General features: G+C 37.3%; 1 long non-coding RNA gene across 5 annotated transcripts in view; it reads left to right on the forward strand.

Annotated features, from left to right (window-relative positions):
• LOC131507162 (uncharacterized) overlaps nt 1–20,719 on the forward strand; it is a 114,661-nt gene that overhangs the window by 8,819 nt on the left and 85,123 nt on the right. For 3 of the 5 annotated variants that reach the window (XR_009259375.1, XR_009259376.1, XR_009259373.1), the window contains exons 3-4: nt 15,902–15,934; nt 16,405–16,475. The exons of 1 other annotated variant lie outside the window; for it this stretch is intronic. This is a non-coding gene — a long non-coding RNA (uncharacterized LOC131507162). The remainder of the gene's footprint in view (nt 1–15,901; nt 15,935–16,404; nt 16,476–20,719) is intronic. One more of the 5 variants, XR_009259374.1, reaches the window with a different exon arrangement.

Consider the following 20,719-nt stretch of genomic DNA (forward strand, 5'->3'; position numbering starts at 1 on the left):
GTCATGTTTTGTGACCTAACATGTGATCCATTCTGAAGAATGTTTCACGTGCACTTGAAAAGAATATGTATTCACTACAATGAGATATCACCTTACACCTATGAGGATGTGGAGGAGAAGGAACCCTGTTGCACTGTTGGTGGGAATGCAAAATGGTACAACCACTGTGGGAACGATGTCGAGATTGTTCAAAAAGTTGAAAAAAGAAGTACCCTAAGACCCAGTAATCACACTACTGGGTATTTTCCCAAAGAATACAAAAAAACAAAAAACAAAAACAAAAACAAAAACAAAAAAAAACTAATTCAAAGGGATATATGCACCCTTATGTTTATTTCAGCATTATTTTTAATAGCCAAAATATGGAAGCAGCCCAAATGTCCATTGATTGATGAATGGATAAAGAAGTGTGTGTGTGTGTGTGTGTGTGTGTGTGTGTGTGTGTGATGGAATATTATTCAGTCATAAAAAAGAATGAAATATTGCCATTTACAATTACATGGATGGATCTAGTGAGTATAATCCTAAGCGAAATAAGTCAGAGAAAGACAAATAGCATATGATTTCACTCATATGTGGAATTTTAAAATCTAAACAAATGAGCAAAACAGACAAGAGAGGTGGGGAGTGAGAAACAAAGAAATATACTCTTAACTACAGAGAACAAACTGATGGTTGGAGTGGATAGGAGGATGCATTAATTAGGTGATGGAGATAAAGGAGTACAATTGTCATGATGATCACTGGGTGATGTATGGAATTGTTGAATCATTATACTGTACACCTGAAACTAATATAACACTGTTTATTAATTATACTGGAGTTAAAATAAAAACTAAGGAAGGAAGGGAGGAGTGAGGGAGGGAAGGAAGGTCCCTATTCTGAATCAAAAAGGAAAGAATGTGTATTCAGAATTTGGATAAAATGTTCCATATATATGAAGTCCATATGGTTTAATATACCACTTAAGGCCAGTATTCACTTACTGATTTTCTGTTTGGATGATCCACCCATTGATTTAAGTGGTATGTTATAGTTCCTTAATATTATTGTATTACTATCAATTTCTCCCTTCATGTCTGTTAGTGTTTGCTTTATACATTTAGATTCTCCTATTTTGTTCATAAATATTTGTGAATATTGAATCTTCTTGTTGGATTGAACCTGTCATCATTATGTAATGCCTCCAGCAATTTGTCAATGACAGTTCAGGTTTTTCTGCCCTTTCACTGGTTGCTGAAGTGGTTTTAGCTTGAATCCCCACTTTGGAGAGGTCCAAGTTGTTGGTGTAGGAAGACCCTGAATCCACCTCCTTCCATGGATACAGTGAATCCACAGTTACATATACAGCAGTTTGTCATGAAGGGTAACTGAAGACCGATTGAGTAACTCCTACACAACAAACAGCAGAGTGCCACATAGAGAAGGGTAGGTGAAATGGAGACATGGTAGTGATGAGAAAGTGACCTTCAGTAGGAAGCGATATCACTGAGGGGGCCTGTGTTCAGGCTCACCTGCTGTTGGGCACAGCAAAAATCAGGGGCTTAAAGGACAAGTATATTATAAGTGCAGAAATCCGTTTATAAACCCTAGAACATCTGCCACGTCTATGGGAAACTTTTGGGACTCTCTCCAAAGTTGGAGTTGACAGCAAGCACTGATTTTTTTTTGTTCTCCCTCCACCTTAATAGTACCCCCAGGCATTCTTGCCTCCTTGTTAGGGCTACCCAAGCACAATTAGGCCCCTTACCCATACCAACTCCAACCATCCTCCCAAGGTGGCTCCAGCATGAAGCATCTCAGGACCCCTCAGCACTTACCCACTCCAGCTCCAGTTGTCCCAACTCTTGGGACCCCTGGCCCATGTTGCTCCAGCTCCAGATGTCTGACCAGAGTGGTTGTGTGAGGCACACCTCAGGACCCCCCATTCTACACCCACTCCAGCTCTGGCCATCCTGACACATGGGTCCTGACACAGCGTGCCCCAGAAATGCCCCAGCCTCTGCCCACTCCAGATATGGCTAGCCTGCCACCAACCACACACAATCTGCACAGGAGACGCTTTTACACAAGGCCACCTCTTCAAGACTCTCTCATTTTGAGATAGGTGGCTCTTTTGCTTAATTCCTAGAAGCAAACACAGAAATCTAACAAAATGAAGAGACAGAGGATTATGTTCCAAATGAACAAGATATAATAAAAAAAAACCCAGAAGAAAGTCACAATGAAATGGAGATAAATAATTTACCTGATAAAGGATTCAAAGTAATGGTCATAAAGGTGCTTACCAAACTTGGGATTAGAATGGAGGAACATGGTAAGAACTTCAACAAAGAGTTAGAAAATATAAGAAAAAACTACTCAGAGCTGAAGAATACAATAAATGAAATGAAAAAATAAACTATAGAGAATCATCAGCAGATTAGATGATACAGAAAAATGCATAAATGATCTGGAAAATGGAATAGTGGCAATCACCCAATAGAAAAAGAAAAAGGGGGAAAATAATTTTAAAAAATAGTTTAAGGGAACTCTGGGACAATTTCAAGCATGATAGCATTTGTATCACAGGGGTTGCAGAAAACAAGGAGAGGGAAAGGGACAGAGAACTTATTTGAAGAAATAATAGCTGAAAACTTCCCTAACCTGGGGAAAGAAACAGACATCCAGGTGCAGGAAGCACAGGGAGTCACAAAAAGAGAGGAGTCCAAAGAAATGTACACTGAGACGTGTTATAATTAACATAGCAAAAGTTAAAAACAAAGAGAGAATCTTAAAGGCAGCAAGAGAAAAGCAAATAGATGCATATAAAGGAAACCGCGTAAAACTATTTGCTGATATTTCTGCGGAAACTTTGCAGGCCAGACAGGAGTGGCAGGATATATTTAAAGTGCTGGAGGGAAAAACCTTACAACCAAGAACACTCTGCCCCATGAGATTATCATTCACAATTGAAGGAGCGATATGGAGTTTTCTAGACAACCAAAAACTAAAGGAGTTCATCACCACTGAACTGGCCTTAGAAAAAATATTAAAGGGTCTTTAAGTGGAATAGAAAAGGCCATAACTAGAAATAAGAAAATAACAGGAAAAAAATCTCACAGAAAGACAAATATATGGTAAAGTCAGTGATCATACAGTTAAAAACTAGTATAACAGTTAAAAGACAAAAGTAATAAAGTCAGCTATAGCCACCATAAGTAGGTAAAGGGTATACACACAAAAGATGTAAAATGTAATGTCAAAAATAAAATATGTGGTGAGTTGTAAAAATATATTGCTTTTAGAATGTGTTCAAAAAGTGACTATCAGCTTAAAACAGACTGCTGTAAAAATAGGCTGATATGTATGAACCTCTTGGTGAGTGTAAATCAAAAACCTACAATAGTTACACAACAAAAGGAAGATAAAGGAACTGAAGCATAAAACTAAAAACAATCAAACCACAAGGGAAGAGAGCAAGTGAAGAAAGGAACAGAGAAGAGCTACAAAACCAACAAGAAAACAATAAAAGAGCAATGAGTACATACCTATTACTAATAATTACTTTAAATGTAATGGACCGCTTCAATCAAAAGACCTAATAGGATGTCCGAATGCATTAAAAAAGAACCCACAATACCTACCTATATACTGTCTACAAGACACTCACTTCAGATTTGAGACTGAAAGTGAAGAAATTGAAAAGTGTCCCTACAAATATAAACAAAATTAAAGCTGGGATAGCAATACTCAATGTCAGACAAAATAGACTTTAAAACAAAGATTGTAGGGGTGTCTGGGTGGCTCAGTCGGTTAAGCATCCACTTTGGCTCAGGGCATGATGTTGCGATCCCTGAGTGAGTTTGAGCCCCACATCAGGCTCTGTGCTGACAGTTCGGAGCCTGGAGGCTGCTTCAGATTCTGTGTCTCTCTCTCTGCACCTCCCCTGCTCGCTCTCTCTCTCTCTCTCTCGCTCTCTCTCTCTCTCTCAAAAATAAATAAATGTTAATTAAAAAAAAATTAAAAACCCACAGATTGTAGCAAAAGACATAGAAGCACTGTTGGTTTAAGTGAGGCACATAATGAAATGTTTCTGTCAAAAGTTCAGAATAGTGAAATTCAAATAGTGAATCAGTGAAGTAGCAGTTAGCAAACATTTATTATGCACACACCAAAAAACAAACAAACAAACAAACAAAAAAACACGGTTTGCAAACTGACAACATTCAAACCAAAACACTGAATGAGGCTCAGAGATATATTGTAAGGCCACTTACATTAGTGAGAAAGCATGACTGTTCATTCTTCACAGTGATTGGTCATAATATTAGAATTTTTTTCAGTGGTAGGCAATTCTTCAGTGGTTATGTCATATCAGCCTAGGGAAGCGGTTCATGTTTTGCTTATGATTTGCAGAGGCAAAAAAAGAAATGACCCAGGTTAAATTAGTCTTACAAAATACGCTAAATTAAGCTTTGTTCAGATAATTTTTAATGGTCTCTGTTTTTGATGAACATTTTCAAGCTTTTCTAACCTTTCAGTATGTCTATCCATTTCAGTTTAGCTCTTTCTTTCTCTCTCTTTTTTTAATTGGTGTTTTCATCTTAAAATATCTACTGCCAGTTACCCCAATTTGAAAACCCCTGTGCAATTCTACTGCTCATTAGCAATCGTTTTTCGCTCCTTTTTTAACAGAAAATTTTTACAGAGTTTTTTAATTTTTATTAAAATATTTTAATTTTTTAATTTTAATTTTTTAACAGAAATTGTTCTTTCCTCTCTGCATAGGCTTAATTTCCTTATTAATAAATCTAGTTCTGTATCCCATTTTTATCTGAACTAAACTATATATTGTCTTCTTTTAGTTTTAGAATTTCTAATTGTCTATTTTCTATTGGGGTCTTTCTTTTTCTTATTTATTTATTAGCATTCCTTAACAAGGAAGAAATATGTATTAACCGGGAAAAATAGTATTTGCTTGCTAGAAAATTTTAAAAAATAGTACTTGCTTGCTTTTCCTAGTATTTTTCTTCATTCTTATAACTAAAGGAAGGGATTAATTTTCTTTATTTTTTTAATATTTATTTATTTTTGAGAGAGAGGGAGAGAGACAGAGTGCAAGCTGAGGGGCAGAGAGAGAGGGAGACACAGAACCTAAAGCAGGCTCTAGGCTCCGAGCTGTCAGCACAGAGCCCGACGTGGGGCTTGAACTCATGGACTGTGAGATCATGACCTGAATTGAAGTTAGACGCTTAACTTACTGAGCCACCCAGGTGCACCAAGGAATTACTTTTCTTATAAATTTAAGTCTCTCTAGTCAATATTGTCAATATTTTCAGTATTGGCATATACCAATATTGGTATGTTTCCTAGTTAGTAAATGAATCTCTTAATGTCTCTGTTTCCAGAGAAATACATAAAGCTTCCAGTACATTAGACTTAAAAAAAAAATCTCACTCATATTATAGACAAAAGGCTTATGCATCCTCTTTAAGAAATACCAACTCTCTGTTTCTTTTCTGTTTTTATTCCTGTACTGCAGGAGCCCTGTTGACGTCAGGTTAGTGTCCATGTCACTTTTCCCTTCCAGTCCCAACACTGGGCCTAAATCATCTGTAAAACTGGGAATGAAAATAGCCATACCTTTTAGTTCAAATGGCTATTAATAAAATGTAATACACGTGTGGATATGAAAACCCTTTACAAATTATAATTTTTTATTTATCTCCATTTCAGTTTAAGTGTTTATAAGAGTTGAAAATTAGATTTGATCATTTCTAAAGTCTGCTGGTTCGAACTATGTGAGATACTCTAAAACTTACTAGGGCAAATCCAGCGGCCACTGATGTGAACATAATAATTATATGGTAAAATTGAGTAGGCAGAACACCCTTGTTGAGAATTAAAATCCCTGTCATCTATCCACATGGTAAACTTTCTCCAACATCTCTGCAAAGGGCTTGAAAGAGAAAGGTATGGTTGGCCTCCCTGACTTCAGCCTCTTTGGGTGAGGGATATAATTTTAAGACACCCTGGTTCCCCTGAATAGCTTAGTATCCATCTGTAATATAACTTATTTAAAATATTTGAAGATATTTATATAATTACACTCTAACATCTGTTACTGTAAGATTTCCAAGAGCTTACTTATTGTATTAAATTAATTTACTGGGCACTCACCTTAACCAAATAAGTCATTATTCTGTTTGTACACTTAAAGAACTGAACTATTTTCCTCTTGATTTCTTATATTTGTGTTTTTATTTTTTCCTCAGTTTCTCTTTTTTTTTTTTATCATTTATTTACCTGAATCAGATGCATAACTGGATAAGCTTAAAGAGCTTGACATTTACAATATACATTTGAGGGAGAGAGAGAGAGCACAAGCTGGGGAGAGGGGCAGAGGGAGAGAAAGAAAATCTTAAGCAAGCTCTATGCTCAGCAAGTAGCCTGATGTGGGGCTCAATCGCATGACCCTGGGATGGTGACTTGAGCTGAAATCAAGAGTTGGACATTCAGCTAACTCAGCTACCCAGGCACCCCCAAAGATTTTGACATTTAGAATGAGATAAACCTTCATTTAAAGCCCAGCCTTGATAGTTTATGTCTGTGGTCCTTAGCAAGTTCTTTAACTTTTGTTGGTATCAGTTTTATTTCTGTGAAATGAGAACACAGACCTCATTGGTTATATAGATTATCCATGAGAATTAAAACTAATATAAAATGCTTAGCACAGTAAATCCTTAATAAATTTATACTGTTTAATTAGACAAGTAAGGATAGTATAATTGAAAAACATGTAAGTGAAATTCTAAAATGAGTAAAATGAGTTTCCTTAAAAAATACCAGAAGTATAAGAGATATAAACTCAGAGAGTAGGATAATTCTTGGCATTCATTTATTCAAAAAATATTTGAATGCTTGCTGTGAGCCATGCACACTTCCGGGCGCTGACCGTAAAGTGATGGACAACAGGCAGTCCCTGCCCTCCTGTAGCCTTCCTTCTAGTTAGCAAAAACTGAAAATTAACATACAAATAAATGTATGTGGTGATTTCAGATACAAACTATGCAGAAAACAAAACAGGTTATGACCTCAAGCGTGACAAGTGTGCTCAGGAGGGAGGGCTGCTTCGGTGTTGGTGACATTTGAGCTAGGACCTGTAAGATCGGCAGAGCCTGCACTCTGGATATCCAGGCTAAGAAACTCTAAAATGGAGTGCACTTTGTGTCATCCAGGGAGAGAAGGAAGACCAGTGTGACTGGAGCAAGTACAGTGGATGCAAGGGTACCCAGAGTAACATTCTGTGGGATATGTTCAGCCCTGGTGAGGAGTTTGGATTTTATTCTAATTTCAGGAGCCATGGTCCTTAGAAATGTAGGGACATGGCCTCATTTGGTTTTAAAATGACCACTCATCATAAGGATATAAGGCTGATATAAGGGGAATGGACTTTAGGATATGTGGAATGTGCTATTGATGTACATCAGGAGCTTAAAAATGGTGGAATGTAAGAGGATAATGACAGTGAAGATGGAGAGAAGTAATCAGGTTTGAGTTATATGGTGAAGGTAGTGCTGAAATGACATGCTTAACAACTGCATGTTGGGAATAACTGAACTGGCCAAAGGGTAAAAATCAGAGATAAGTCCTAGGGACTTGGCTTGCCTATCACTTGGCTAGAAGTGCATTCCTGGGGCAGGGAAGAGCAGGAGAAGACGAGGTGTATAGTGTAGCGATTGAGACAATGTGGTTGCTGGAGACAGAAAAGGTTGCTTCCACCTACCTCACTTACTGTCCATTGGAAAGTTTTTAAAATTCTCTGTGCCTTAGTTTCTCCATTTATAAAATGAGAAATTTAATACCTGTCTTGTTACTTGCTCTAAGGATAGAAGGAGATGTGAACGAGATTATGCATTAAAATTGTTTATAACGGTGCTTGACATATGGCACATTTTATCACTGAAGGAAGAGCAAAAGAAAAAAAAAAATTAACCTGTACAGTTTGAATACCTGTTGGACATCTGAACAGAGATACATGTGTATGCTACAGGGTGATGGTAGGCAAGACCCAGAACAGCGATCCCATTTGAATGGATGTTGGAGGTAGATCTGAAGAGATGTGGCGATAGTGTCATGGTTGATTGGATGGACTCTGGAGGAAGACAAGTTTGCAAATTATCTTCACCACTTACCAGCTATGGGCGTGTTGTACCCTGGCTGCCTCGGTTTCCTCAGTTTGAAATGAGAAGCCTAATGGAAACTATCTCATAGTTTTAAGGATTAAACATCTAATATACGGTATGTGCCAGTTATTAAGGGAGAATGATCACAAGTCATATTTCGACAAGGTAAGTTTGAAATGGGTTTCCAACACACAAGTGGAGTTGAATAAGCAAGTCTAGAGTTCAGAAAGGCTCAAAGCTCAAGGTATAAATTGGGCATTCATCAGCACAGTGGTGGTAATTAAATCTTCAGGACTAGGTGAAACCTCATGGGTTTACTCTAAGGATTCAAAAGCTAATACATGTTACCTCCTAATTATTGTTAGGGGGGAAATGAACAAGCAAAGTAGAAAAGAGAACAAGGTTGGGACGATTTCACCATGATTTCATATGATTTCAGGTATACGCACAGCAGAAGTAGCGGGGAGTGGGAAATAATTCTGTGCCTCACTAACTTTTAGGGAAAGTCTTATTCCTAAATTAACCCACGAGACAGTCTCATTTGAAGTTTTAGATCACAAATATTCTCCATTTAACATTTCACTTAATGCCTTCGAATTGCATTGTTGGCTTCCGGTGAATCACATAATGTAGTTTATTTCTTTTGGTTTGTCACTGCCCCTAACATAGTATAATGTAAACAGAAAGTGCTCTTTAATTTATCATTGAGTGTGGTGATTAAAACATTTTTTTTCCTTAGGACCACATTGTAGACTAGCTACAGGGGCCCTGAATCATTTTGTTCTGTTTTAAAAAATGTTTATTTATTTTGAGAGAGAGTGAGAGGGGGTGGCAGGGAGAGGCAGAGAGAGGGGTAGCGGGAGAGAGAGAATCCCAAATAGGCTCTGTTCTGTCAGCACAGAGCTTGACATGGGGCTCAGTCTCATGAACCGCGAGATCATGACCTGAGCCAAAATCAGACTGAGCCACCCAGGCACCCCTGAATCATTCTCTTCTAAGGAGGAAATTCATGTTGGTAGCTCACTTTATTGCCACATCCCACCTCCCCACCTGCAATGACTTATTTTGGAAAACTAATGAAACTTAGTGGTCAGGGCTCAAAATACTTTAATTTATGCAAGTGGGATCCAGAAATTATCTTTCTCCAACTCTAAAAGCCTATACGGAAAGTCAGAAGACAATGTGTTTTGGGCCTGAGCAAGCCAATGCAGAAATTTCAGATACACACTACAGCAAGACTGTGACGATTTCTTAACCTCCTGAACCATAGTCGGCTGATATATAAAATGGAAATAATGTTAACCTCATAATGTTTAAATGGGCTGAACAAAAGTGCATCCTCAAGTCATTATCTTTCCTATGAAATATACTTCATCTCAGAAAGTGTTTTGGGTGTTCAGAAATTCCCATTTTACTGTGCACACCAGCTACAAATACACTCTTTTGTATGCTTAAAAAATTCAACCTATTTTGAAAAGGATGTATATAGCCTAAGTAGTAAGTATATGTGTGCATATAAATTAGTGGCTATAAAATTACACAGAGTTGTGGAAATGTCCTTTTTACTTTTACAGATGTAAATTACTTATCATTTCTAAATGATTCTTCACATGTAATAGGAGGGACTTTTTACAGTTGTAGTAGTTTTATTTATGTTTGTTTGTTCGTTTGTTTTTAAATAGATTTGGCAGCATTCACAGTCAAGGGCTGTCATGGTCTCATTATTTCTTGGCCCTTGGAGAACTGTGCTAATGAAGTACATTTAGTGGGGAAGATTACTGCTTCTTTGCCTATGTTCTCCTTAAGCAACTATTTCTTTACTTACTAGTGCTTGTTACAATTTATTAACCATGATGTATATACATCCAAGTAAATGAAACCTTCCTTCTTCTCTGCTCCCTGCCTCATACTGAATTTACTAGGTAGAAAATTTGCGTAAAGTTACAAACCAGTCAGCTTCTTGAGAAAAAAGTTGTTACTGACAATTTCCTGTAGTGCTAAACCTCAGAAAAATACAACAGCTTTTGTGGATCCAATGCTGATTTTAATTTTCAAGCCAGGAGTTAAATATATAAATCATGTTGAACACAGTGTACCTGTCGTTAGAATGCTGTTTATAGTCATGTATATATATTAGTTTTCTTGGTAGAGAGCTACATTTCCCTGCCCTCCTGTTCTTTGTATCAAGCAAACAACACACACACACACACACACACACACGCACGCACGCACGCACACGCACATACACATACTCTTCCCTATTAAAAATGTGGTGCATTTATGACATTTTATTGTGTGATTAGTTTCTTCACCTATATCCTCATACCACTGCTTCACTGGTACTTTAAATAAATAAGTGGATTTTTTGCTTTCGATGGCTGTTTTACAAGTTTTCATTTTGCCACTAAAGTTTTTACTTTCATTTCTTTTTAACTTTTTTCATGTTTATTTTATTTTTGAGAGAGAGAGACAAAGTGTGAGTGGGGGGTGGGGGCAGAGAGTGAGGAAGACAGGGGATCCGAAGCACGCTCCAGGCTCTGAGCTGTCAGCACAGAGCCTGATGTGGGTTTCGAACACATGAACAGTTAGAGCATGACCTGAGCTGAAGTCAGCGCCACCCAGGCTCCCCAAGAGTTTTTACTTTTAATATATTGTGTTACAGATTAATACTCTTATCTATACATGTATTTTGAAATTTGCATTGATTTATATGTGGAATCTTTAAATCATGTTTCTCTTTCAAAGAGATACTGCTAAACTCCTTGTGTTTTTTGGTTGTGTTTTTAATGAGTTATTTTTTTTTGAGGCTTGCCCAATTTACTTAACCTCTATCTGTGTGTACCTTGATTTTTTTTATCTATGAAATGCATTGTTTGGGTGAATTAAAGGAGATAATCTGTGTATAGTATTTGGCCCATGGCTTAGTTTACCTCTTGTTACTGGTAGTGTCAGTTACCTCATGAAAATATGAGATTATTGTCCTGTCTCTTTGTGTCTTGATGAGCTCTATAATGGCTTTTGCTAATAAAAATGATTCTCTATCATTTTCCTTGCTCAGGCAATTTTCACCTGTTGTCTCTTGATATACTATTTTTGGGAGTTCTGAGTTGGCATGCAAATTTTCTGATTGCTCTTTAGACTGTCATTTTGGAAAGGCCATGTGTAGGCTGTGTATTCCACAGCCTTAGCTGAGCCCAGGGTTATAGCCATTTCCATCAAGACTTCAGACATGTGGATAAATTGGTCTTGAATGTTCCAGATTAGTCCATCTACCAGCAGAACACCACAGAAACTGTTGTTGATGTTCTGCACAACAGATTAATTTCCTAGCCAAGTTCTACCTGAATTCCTGACCCACAAAACCTTGGGATTTAAGAAAATGGTTGTTTCTATATGAGCCAGTAAGTTTGGGGCAGCACTAAACAACTGGAACACTGATATATGGAAATAAAATGGCTTTTGTAACCTGTGATATAACTGAAATCACTTATTAACTTCTAATATTTTTCTGTATATACCTCTTATATATATTCCAATATACATATATATACATATATAACTTATATATATTCCATTCCTTATATATATATTTTAATGTTTTTATTTATTTTTGAGAGGGAGAGAGAGAGAGAGAGAGAGAGAGCGAGCATGAGTGGGGGAGGGGCAGAGAGAGGGAGTCGCAGAATTAGAAGCAAGCTCCAGGCTCTGAGCTGTCAGCACAAGCCCAACTTGGGGCTTGAACTCATGGGCTGTGAGATCATGACCTGAGCTTAAGTCAGATGCTTAACTGACTGAGCCACCCAGGTGCCCACATATGATTTTTAAAATATGTAATCATTTGCTTGAGAATAATGAGTTTTATTCCTAAGTATCCAATGTTCATTCATTGCTATACCTTTTTTCAATGACTAGGGCCTTTGTTACATTATTGAATAAAAGAGATAACAGCACAAGAGTCATACTCTTTTTTACTTCAAGGGGAAAGCTATTAAGAATACACTGTTCCAGGATGGCTCAGTTGGTTAAGCAGCCGACTTTGGCTCAGGTCATGATCTCATGGACTGTGAGTTCAAGCCCCGTGTCAGGCTCTGTGGTGACAGCTCAGAGCCTGAAGCCTGCTTCAGATTCTGTGTTTCCCTCTCTCTCTGTCCCTTCCCCACTTTTTGATACTATTGTGCACTGACAGATTGTTTTACTGCTCAGTGCTAGTACAGTTGACTCTTGAACAAGAATTTGAACTGTGAGGGTTCACACACACACACACACACACACACTCTCTCTCTCTCAAATATAAATAAGCATTAAAAAAAACCAGAATACTCCATTCAGTATGATGTTTTCTTTAGGTTTTTTGTAGATACTTCTATCAGATTAAGAAAGTTCCTGACCATTTCTGTTTTCCTGAGAGTTATTATTTTTTAAGCAACAATGATTCTTGAAGCTATTTAATTATTTGTATATTACTTTTCTCCTGTCTCTTAACAGAAAACATATTTGAGCATATGAAAGTTAAAACTTTATTTACTAGTATTAGTATGTCTACAGAAAAATGAATCAATTAAATTTGAAGATGTGAAAAATAATGGAGGGAAAGCTACTGTAAATATTAAGATGGGTAAAATCTCTTACATTTTAAAGGCAGTTAACACCATCAAACTTTATAAGTCTGAGGGTGATACAGTTTCATAATTGAGTCGATCAACATGTATTATTTTCCACCAGCTTTGTTGAGATATAATTGACATACAATACTGTATAAGGAAGAAAAACAAAACAAGGTACAATATAGTGATTAGGACATAATGTAATTTATATATAAAGAGAATATTTACCTAGTTTAAGATTCTCCCACCATTTTATAGCTTAGGAAACTGAGTTGTGGACTTATAATGTAACTTGTCCATGGTCACATAGCTAGATAATTTTGTTCTCTGAAAATATTCATAACTTAGTGAGACTAGGCATCTCTGGAGAAGGAAGTTGGGAAGTGGAAGGTGAAGGACAGGAATGAAAAGGACTTTATTTTATTGTTTTTCATACATTTGAATTTGTGTCATATACACATGTATTATCTACACATGTATATTGCATTACCTATTCTATTAAATAAATACATAAATAATTTTTGACACTGCTGCTATATTTACATAGGTTTATTGTGACAATTTTCTGCAATTCCACATGTTTTAAGATTTTTCAGTTCAGGGATGCCTGGGTGGCTAAATGTCTGACTCTTGATTTCAGCTCAGGTCACGATCTCCCAGTTTAGTAGTTTCGAGCCCTATGTTGGACTCTGTGTGCTGACAGCATGGAGCCTGCCTGGGATTCTCTGTCTCCCTCTCTTTCTGTCCCTCTCTGCTCATGCTGCCTCTGTCATCTCAAAATAAATAAATAAACTCAAAAAATGTTTGTTTAGTTCTAATATTATCAAGTTTTTCTATTTGTATTTTTTGAGACTCTTCAAGGGTTTAATAAGCATAAAGATTAATAAAGTTTTGTTTATATACTAATAACATTGTTAAAACCTCCATGTGCATATGAAACATGCAAATATATAGTTTTAGAAAAGTAAGGTCACATTTGTTTCCATGAAATTTAATGAAACATGGGCTTTGATTCTACTACAGTTATATTACGTTTTAATGAAAGGTTGTGTTCTCAATTTAAGATTTTGAAGGTTATAATATGTAATTTTAAGAGGTCCTGAGGCTTTATTCCTGTAAGTGCCTTAATCGAAGTGAATGCAATAGTATCCAGAAGCATCACAAAAATGCTATCCCTATAGTTCAGGTTTTATAATTATGTGATAATTCACTATCCTTTACCTCCTAATAATGAAAAATGCAATGAATATACAACCCACAGAATGATGAGTGATTTGTTTTTTAAGAATACCTCATGCCGGGGCACATGGGTGGCTTAATTAAGGTCTGACTCTTGATTTCAGCTTGGGTCATGATCTCACAGTTCGTGAGTTTGAGCCCTGCATCGGGCTCTGTGCTGAGAGCACAGAATCCTGAATCCTGCTTGGGATTCTCTCTCCCTCTCTCTCTCTCTCTCTCTGTTTCTCCCCCTCTTGTGCGTCTCTCAAAATAAATAAGCTTAAAAAAAAGAATACCTCATACTGGATTTTAATGGGCGTAAAAATTTGTTTGCTATTCTTGAATATGCTTTCCCAGCAACAAATGTTCCTTTGCTTGCAAAAGTGTTTTCCTTGAAAGTAGTTAAATTTGGAAACATATTTACCTCCTTTAGCCTACACACATGGCTACCTTGCCCAGAAGAGATAAACACCTGCTGTATTCCAAAATTATGAGCACATGTTGAAAAGTATGAAAAGTTCTTGAATACATTGATAAGGAAAAGAATTACTTGTAAATAAGTTATAATCAATTATGTAAGGTTTTATATTACTTTGGATGTAATTTATGTTCAAAAAGAATATTGTTCTGACACTAGTTAAAATGATAAGGAAGACTTTATTCAGGAGTGTTGTGATAGGTGTCAAGACTATGACAAGAGTGGAGAGAGATATCAGGCTCGACTCTGAATATAGTCAGCAGTTGGGAGGGTATAGCCTAAGAGCAGAGTGGGTGGTGAGTTGGGAGTTGGTGGGTGGAAATTTACTAAGAGAAGACATCAGGGGTAGAGGGATTCTTTGCTAACCCAACTTAATGAGATTCTTAGTGAAGGCATATCAGGATAATCAGCTGTTGAGACAAGAAAAAGGAATTTCATAAGATATTGAGGGTAGTAAGGTATCAAGGGTGAGGGGAGTGTCATTTAACTTACCAAGTAGAATTCTCGCTACAACTGACCGAGGCCAGTGGATGAGGCCTAGACAAAGATTAAAAAAACAAAACAAACAAACAAACAAAAAAAACTCAGAGGAACCTGTTTGAATTTTGGTCATTGAGAGAGTCTTTGTCACTGGTCAGAATATGGCATATGCAACTACAAATCCATAGAATATGAGGCATATCCAGAACATCCAGGCTCCCATTAGCAAATAGAGCTGTGTGGCCTTCCTGACATGGTGAGCATTAACATTGACTTCCTGTATCTTTCTTTTTTTTTTTTTTTTTTTTTTTTGATTTTGGATTTTTCAGAAAGAGAGAATACATGCACAAGCGGGGGAGGGGGAGAGACAGAGGGAGACACAGAGTCCAAAGCAGGCTCCAGGCTCTGAGCTGTCAGAGCCCCAACGCAGGGCTCGAACCCATGAACCATGAGATCATGACCTGAGCAGAAGTTGGACGCTTAACCGACAGAGCCACCCAGATGCCCCAACCGTCATCTTTCTTGAGTAGGCTGAGCTGGTTTTGGTATGCCATGTGCTGACCAGGAGGGGACACCTGACCTTCAGAAAATAGGAAAGAGATCTACAAGAAGAGATCACTAGACATGGCAGCCGAGAGTAAGCAGTGGCCAAGGCAATTAGAGAGACTGGTCTGCATAGTTAGTGCACATCATCCACCCCATCACCTCCTCCTTGCTCTCAGTTGGTACTTAGTTGATTGAAGCAAATAAAGAAGTGGAGGTCTTTAAACCAAATCATGTTGTTATGAAATTTCTCTTGAATATAGTAGATATTCTAAATATTAGAATAATCTAAATATTAGAATCCTCTAATCTTCTTCACCGTGGTCCTTGTTTTGACTTTGAAGTATAGTTATTCAGAATAAAAGAGATATGTGCCCTCAATGAACTTCCTTCGGATTCCTTTCTTATAGGGTTGCTTTGCCATCTTTGCAGATATTCATGAGGTGAGAGCTTTTCATTTGTGCATAATAGTTCTGTAAACGGCCCTAACAAAATTATAACCATAGCACTACTGAAGTCACTGTATAGGGAACACCATGACATTAAAGAGTATAAAATCTTTAATATTTTAACCCTGGACTAATCACAAGATGATTATCTCGGATGCCTTGGCATTCTTTGTGTGTGTGGAGTGAGGGAGGAGGTGATGGATGAATTACTAATAGAGGAATGACCTGAACATGCATTCTGGACACTTGGACCATGTCGGATCTGTGCATCAGTGGGAGAGAGCGAGAGGAAATTATGGGAAGAACAATACAAACAAACCCTTGAATATCTAAATTTATTCAGGAAACATTACATGCAACTGAATTTTTCTGTTCAGTTCTAAGTCTTAAGAAATGAAGCCATCTTCATTTCTTGTTTTGTCATCACAAACATCAATCTCTCTGCTTTTTTTCTCATCTTCCAGGATATCTGGGAGACTCCAAGAGTTCACATGATAATGTTCTTGATCTGGACAGGAGAACAAGGAACACTGAGGTGTGCCAAGGGCGGTGGAGGCGGGGGGGCTGTCTTTCTTTGATATCTGTGTAAGTTATGTGGCTGCCTCAATTCCATAGTTGGTATTTTCTGAGAACAGAAAAAAAATATTGCAGTGAAAATTGTTAATAAATTGTAATAGCAACTCTGAAATATTTGAAACTGGGAGATTTCCAGCTTTGAAAGTAAAAGAAATACTTTTTTTTTTACCTATTGAAAATGTCATCCATTTAAACAGCTTAGAATGGAGGGAGAAAGATAGCTTTGTCAAAATAGTGTTTTTGAAGAGTTTTCAGTGTGCTACATTTTAATTTTTTCTATTAAATTATCAAAGTTGGCCTAATTTGTGAGAAATATAAAAATGAGATGATAATAAAAAATGCTGGGGCGCCTGGGTGACTCAGTCGGTTGAGCGTCCGACTTCGGCTCAGGTCATGGTCTCACGGTTTGTGGGTTAGAGCCCCATGTCGGGCTCTGGGCTGCCAGCTCAGAGCCTGGAGTCTGCTTCGGATTCTATGCTCCCCTCTCTCTCTGCTCCTCCCCTGCTCATGCTCTGTCACTCTCTCTCTCAAAAATAAATAAACATGAAAAAAAATTTAAAACAAAATAATGCTTTCCCTCTGTTAAACACTCACCATATTCCAGGCACTATACTAAGTGATTTTCTTGCACTGTCTCATCAAATTCTAGGAGGCAGAGACCATGTCTAGATAACTAGCTTAAAGTTGCTCAAGATTATACCATTGAAGAATAGTCTTAACTCTCATTTCATTTTGAGCCCATCTGGTCATGTAGGAAATTGATTTTTTAAAAACTTTTGCTATCATTTGGAAGGCAATCTGTGGCTAAAGAAGCTGAAATACAAGAAGTTGATACCCTTTGTTTATGTGTTTGTCTGTCTAAGGCTGGGAATGCCTGGGATCCTTACTTAGGTCCCTGCTATTTGAGGTGAGCTCCCATGAGTATTTCCCCCTTTCAGAGCTATTCTTGTGTCTAGACTGGCTTTTGTGGTTCTTTTTATGATTTAAAGATGCACCTCAGCAACAACCATCAGGAATTTTGAGAAAACACGGTTTGTTACTAACAAGTCTTATAGGGTACGCCTGGCACCTCAGAGACCACATAGAGAGGCTGCTGTAGAGAGAGAGGAAGACTGAGGAGAAGGAGGAGAGGGGGAGGGAGCCTGGGCTTCAGTCTTTATTGGGGTTAAGGGTGGGGTGCCTACGGTCTTTTGAGTTTCTCTTTACTGGTGTATTTAAAACGTAAAAACAAGAATTAGGGCACAGGAAGGGAAAAGCAGGATCACTCAGTGGTCAATTATCTAGGTCACAGAGGGCTTTCTAAAAAGGGCCACTTTGTGGGTGGAGTGGCATGGTTCTTATCTAGTTGTTTTACTAGTAGCTTTGTTATACAGCCGGCAATATGTTTATTCGAGATGGATGTCTGTGAAGCGGGTGCCTCAGGGATGTCAGGCACTCACACTATAGCCTTACCTATGTATTTTTTAGATTTACCAGTTTTTATAAGTCAGTAAGTTACAATAGCATTTGCAAATTCCAGATTCATAGAATTAATTGCAGATTTAAGTAAAATCACATTAATTTTTAAAAGCAAACATATTTCTAAACTCTGTCATATAAAGTGTACAATTTTAGAGTTGTTCAAGCTTGATTTTAATTCAGATTCTTCCCCATAAATTCTGTTGACTTGGGGCAAATTATCTCTGCTTTGTGAGTCTCATCAGTCTCATCTGTAAAATGGGGCTAATAGTGAATAACCACCTGGGTTATTTATGAGAATTAAATTAGATAATCTTACCAAGCACTTAGCATGATATTTGTAAGTTCACAATCAGTGATAGTTTTCATATAAGAATAGAAAATTCTATGGATTAAATACTAGAGAATTCTAAGTCATAAAAATAGTTCCGTAATGTTAATAAGTGATAATTTACATTAATACAAGTAACATAGTCTTTTGATAACTGAGATGAAATTGCTTAATTGAGGACTTCCAAGTTCTAGCCCTTCTTTCTGTACTTCTGATAAACATGGGCAAAATGGGAAGCTATAGGGACCACAAGGGACCAGGATAATTCACCCATGACCAACTAAATTCCAACTTTTTTTTTTTTTAATTAATGGATGAAGTAACAAGCAACAGACACTTATAGATAATCAAATCAATTCTTATGTAAATAAAAACAGCCCTAACTTGAGATTTCAGGAAATCAAATAAGATAAAGCCATGGAGAATAAAGGAGGGCAGACATCATTTGTTTAACTCCTGTATGATTCAAAGAAATAGATATTTTATCTCAGCTTTAAGTGTGATATTCAGGGAAGGGCAGCAGGTCCCTGGGTCATCCCCCCCCCCCCCCCGAAATCAAATACGTTAAGATCTGTTTCTCTGCCTTGATAAATAAAGTCTGTGCAGAGGACAACTAGAAAAATGAGTGAAGGAGAGAAGGAGGAAGTATGCAGGAACAGGTGTGAGCTGAGTTGATGGGACCCAGAACATTAGGGGGCAGGTAACCGTTCGTTAATCTCAGCTCTCATTAATCACACTCACATAGCTAGGAGCTGCAGAATCACAAAGAAGTGATTAGACTATCTGGTTACTGCTGGAACTCCAGCCAGAGATTCCTGCCAGTTCTTAGTTTTGGAAGGAAAAACAACAGGAAGTGGCTGATTTTCACACTGGCTGCTGTGTTTGGAGGGAAAGAAAAAAAAATTCAGCAGCTGGAGAATAGCCTGATAAAAGTAGAGATACTCAATTACGAGGAAACTAAACACCCCCCTCATGTCACTCTGTCTCTACCACCAACCACGTCTACAAAACACATATTTACCAGGCCCTTCTTCTTTTACCCTGCAAAGGTAGCAAAGCCCAAAACCTTGCCTGGATTGAGCTTTGCAAAGATACTGCAAACTTTCTTTTGCATCTTCCTTTTCCTTGGCATTCCACACTGGGTGGCTTCCCTGAGCTGCAAAGTAAACATTCCAAAGTCCCAGGAATGTGAGAATGGGTTACACATTCATCCATTGTGGCATTTGGAGTCATCGTGATGATTTTGGTCAGTGAACCATTGTCTCCTCTGCCACATAACACTCAGATGGTATCTTCTCACCCCAGTGGTGTGGGTGAAGTGACAAGAACACAGGGAGATTTGGAACATGAGGAAAATGAGTGGTGGAACCCACATGGCATTAGGAATACCTTATTTCTTTTTGAATACGTGTGATTTCTAATCAATCAGTATTATTCTTCATTAAACAAAAAGTGGCAGAACTACATATGAGCTGAAATGTTCCAATTCCAATTGCTGTACATTTCCACTATACTGTGGCACCAAATGTATTTGGTGACAAGGGAAAAACAAGGGGGAAAACACATTAGATTTGAGAATGCCCCTTATAACGTTTCTTATTTATAGTTTTTTTTGTTTGTTCTATTGAGGTATAAGCGACATATAACATTATATTAGTTTCAGGTGTACACCATGATGATTAAATATTTTTTATATTTATACATTTTATACATTTTATTTTATACATATACAATTTTATACATTGTGAAATGATCACCTTATTAAGTTTACTTAATATCCATTGCCACGCATAGTTACAAATTTATTTTCTTGTGATGAGAACTTTTAAGAGCTAATCTCTTAGCAACTTTCAAATATACAATATAGTGCTGTATTATTAACGATAATCACTATGTTGTACATTGTAAATTACATCCCTATGGCTTATTTATTTTATATAACGTTTCCTTAAGGAACTTGTTCCAAAACGGACAAGTCACATCTTCCAGTCAAATCCTACAGACTTAGTCCAGAACTCAATAAACTGAAGTATTTTCTGCTGATTGATTGGGACACAATTTGGAGACAACAAACATTAATGTTTCCTTGATAGATAGAAAGTGATTTACTTGAGATTTAAGTTCTCCCCTATAGCCTGTTGCCATTTCCTCAGAGATGACTGATTTGAAGTCTGCTCTGTTTGAGTACGTGGAGATAACGTTCATGATATATATGCTTTTCCCCTGATAGAGTCAAATTTTCAAATGCACCCTTTCTTCACAAATTTGTTCTTAATCCATTTTACTCTGAACAAGACAGGACTTTTGCTTTGTTAACCTGTGGAAATATCAGCCATACTTCAGATAGCCCATGGCTGCCTGGCTGTATAAACTATGTTTTGGGTTGTGTTTCTTTGTTGCTTTTAGCTAATCGG

The sequence above is a fragment of the Neofelis nebulosa genome, chromosome 3 (assembly GCF_028018385.1).
Source record: "Neofelis nebulosa isolate mNeoNeb1 chromosome 3, mNeoNeb1.pri, whole genome shotgun sequence".
NCBI classification, from domain to species: Eukaryota; Metazoa; Chordata; class Mammalia; order Carnivora; family Felidae; genus Neofelis; species Neofelis nebulosa.